The sequence below is a fragment of the Benincasa hispida genome, chromosome 5 (genome assembly GCF_027475165.1).
Source record: "Benincasa hispida cultivar pf3 chromosome 5, pf3_genome.v1.1, whole genome shotgun sequence".
Taxonomy (NCBI): Eukaryota; Viridiplantae; Streptophyta; class Magnoliopsida; order Cucurbitales; family Cucurbitaceae; genus Benincasa; species Benincasa hispida.
In genome coordinates this window covers 46574111-46577721 of record NC_143482.1, presented here as the reverse complement: position 1 = coordinate 46577721, position 3611 = coordinate 46574111, and the positions used below count along the sequence as shown (strand labels likewise).

The following is a 3611-nucleotide window of genomic DNA, read 5'->3' as shown; positions in this document are numbered from 1 at the left end:
CTTGTCTTATATATGCATCCATCATCCTTTAGAGATAATTGAGAGAGAGTCTAAAGAAAGAACCTAGACTTGAGAGAGCTAGGTTAGAATCTAGGCTTGAGAAAGTCATATTAGAACCGCATAAGCAAGAGATAAAAACTTAGAGATAAGATCTGTTTGCTAACATGCATCGCATGCACCCTAGAAATAAAATATGATAGTATGCGGTCACCTTATGTATGTGTGTGTCATTCATCATTGCATAGACAAGAATAGAGGCTTAGACATAAGTCCTATAGATATCATCGTATACATCGCATGCGTCCTAAAATTAGGAGTGATAACTTGTAGAAATACAAGTTATTTATACTCTTTTATTTAAATATTGCGGCAAAAAGAAAGAAAAGTTGCATCGATAATATAGAAATTGGCTAAGAAATGCAAAAATTATAAATTGTCGTCAATACACCCACTAACACCATTGCGATGGTAGAATAGAATGCTTCAGCTTCTGTTTTGTAGGAAATCAGTCACCGCATGCGTTCATGGCTCAAAGATAAAATAAACAACGCATCTTGTCGCATTGCGCCCATTTCAGGAACTACCATAACCATACAGTGGGGACCAAAAAGTCAAAGAGCCAAGCTTCGCCTATAAATAGCCTCTGCAAATTCACTGAAAGATATACATGAATACATAGAGACGTGCATATATTGATACAAAGAGAGAGACTGGTCTGAAACGACTGTCCAGAGTAAATTCGAGAGAACCACGAGACAAGGCCGAGGGGTGAGTCTCCGAGTAGAGAATCATTCCGATCCCCGTAGCTAAAGCTCTGTGCAAAGGTCAATTCTACCGGGAAAGCAAGCTTGAGAGGGAAGCTTTCCTCTCCACTACTTCCACACGCCGACAAGCACAACCTCCATTCAGAATCTGTGTCAAGATGTTGACACTCTTTCTGTATTCGTTTCTAATCTCTATTTTCATTATCTGTATTCATCCTTTTTACTCTTTCATTCACAACATGTATCAGATGCTTAATCTTAGTATTAAATGCTATGATCATTGCCATTATCATCTCTTTATCTCTTTCCGTTCATCCATAATCCATTTTCTCCATGATGTTTTCCTAATTCCCTGGGTAAATAGCAAGAGTTAAGTGAGTAAGTTAATTTATGTTAAGAAAATAATTAAGTTTAGCTAAAGCATGCTCGATGGCATCTTCTCCTGTGAGAGCAAAAGTGAAGATGTTATTCCGCCTATCGAGAGAAGGTTAGAAGAATGTGTTAACTAAAGCAAGAAGTATTTTCAGAGATGGAAACAACCTTGCGTTCATCACGTTCATCCCTGTTTCACCATAGAGATATGAGAACGCGACCGATCACCGAGAGGTGTACGCCAAGGGAAAGCGGAACCTTAGTTGTATCTTTAATGCAATTGGCAAAGTTGCGTTGTTTTTACTATTTGCTCTTCCTCTTTCTGATTCATTCATAAAGACTTGCCATCGCATACACCGAATCTTTGTACAACTTCACAGTCAGTCTCGACCTCAGTATCATGTATCATGTATCTTGTATCTTGTATCTTGTATCTTGTATCATATTAGTTTAGGGTTTTATTTTATCAACGTAACTTTATTTTATCAACGCAATTTTATTTCATCACAATTTATATTCCTGTATAAACCCAATTCTTTATTCATTGTAAACACCGGTCGCATGTATCACAAAAGTAACACATTAATGAAAACAATCCCTGTGTTCGACCTCGGATTATTCTGAGAAACTTGAGTTGGAATTATACATGGTTTCAGCGCAAGGAAACTTGTGACACGCACTACTACATCGTATACTACGAGCATATCATTAACAATGCATATATTTAGACGTAGTATCGCATAAAATTGTCTTTATCGCAAAAGGATTGTTCATTCATTCACATTCATATTTGTTCACATGCTTAAAGATAAAGACTAAAATTATGTCATCAAGTTTACGGCACCGTTGTCGGGGACATGAGCTTGTAGCACATTATCTATCATCACAGTGCATGCATAACAAGGAATCTAATTTTTACCGTTACAAGGAGCTATAGCATTTGCATTGAGAGATGACCTACTATTGTATGTGTGTAGCATGATCACATAACTTGAACGCAATCTTAGGAAGTGTTAGCTAAATCCCTTCTCAACCCGTTCCTCGCATACTCATTGTAACCTTCGCTATTATTAACTCTTTTCTCAATTCCACCGCATAGGATTTACACTTTAACCAAAAATACCAACCAACTTATTGTTTTGTTTGTCACTGCAAAGGAATCTAAAATTACCGTCGCATATTGTCTCCACAGTCACTGTGTTCGACCCTGGGTTACCAGGCAACCTAGTAGGATATATACTTGGATTTTACTAGGAAAACTTGCTGTGCAACGCATACACAACCATCGTAATATACACCATTATTTCATCATATTCGCAACGCATCAAGTTTTTGGCACCGTTGCCCGGGACTACGGCAGTACATATTGTGCTAACGGTAACTTTTTTATTTTCTTTGTAGCTTTCCATCTCTGTGCACTGCCTCTCCTTTGGTAAGGGAAAATGCGGGCGTCGTATGACCGAAGGACAAATTCCTAAGCCTAATTACGACATAGAGATTGAGAGAACTTTCCGAAGAAGAAGAAAAGACAACCGCCTACATCAACAACAAGAGAGAATTCCAACATGGCGGAGCAAACAAAAGACAGAGCACCGAATGCAAATAATATCATGGCGAACCCCATTCTCTTGGTGAACGACTACAATAGACCCATCCGGGACTATGCGCCGCCCAACCTTTACGATTTCTCACCAGGAATCATGAGGCCAGCCTTAGACGGATTGAGGTTCGAGATGAAGCCGGTGATGCTGTAGATGATTCAAACTGCCGGACAATTTGGCGGTAGGCATGGAGAGGATCCGCACACCCACCTCCGGAGTTTTATTGAAATCTGCAATATGTTTGTGTTCCCAAACATCTCCGTTGAGGAGGTTCAACTAACGCTGTTCCCATTTTCATTGTGTGACCAAGCACAGAAATGGGCTTATTCTCTCGAACCAAGGGAGATTACATCGTGGGAACAGTTAGTTAAAAAGTTCATGAAGAAGTACTTCCCCCCGAAAGAAAACGAAAGACGGAGGAAGTTGATCACTAATTTTGAACAAGATATCGACGAATTGTTCTGTGACGACTGGGCGAGGTTTAAAAGACTGGTGCGAGATTGTCCGCACAATGGCTTACCCGATTGTCTCTAAATGGAAAATGTTTACCATGGTTTGAACCCTACATGGCAGACGGCTACCAATGCGGCAACAGCTGGAGGTCTACTCGACAAAACTTACGACGAGGCTAAGAATACACTTGATCGCATTTCAAAGAATCATGAAGACTAGAGAGAAAGCGATCAACGACTGAGAATTAAAGACAGTGACGCAAGCAATGAGACCATCACATCCCTACAAAACCAAATGAATGCGATGATGAATTTAATACAAGAAATCGCAATCAGTAGCCCAGGAACGCATAGGGGGCAGGTCAACGCAATCGATCAAACGAGTGCAAGTTGTGCCACTTGCGAAGAAGGCCATCCAATGG

General features: G+C 39.9%; 1 non-coding gene across 1 annotated transcript; it reads right to left on the bottom strand.

Moving 5' to 3' along the window:
• Window positions 1–3148: 3148 nt before the first annotated feature.
• Window positions 3149–3255, bottom strand: LOC120078831 (small nucleolar RNA R71). The gene has a single exon (XR_005482113.1). It is a non-coding gene; the product is annotated as a small nucleolar RNA R71 (small nucleolar RNA).
• Window positions 3256–3611: the final 356 nt, after the last annotated feature.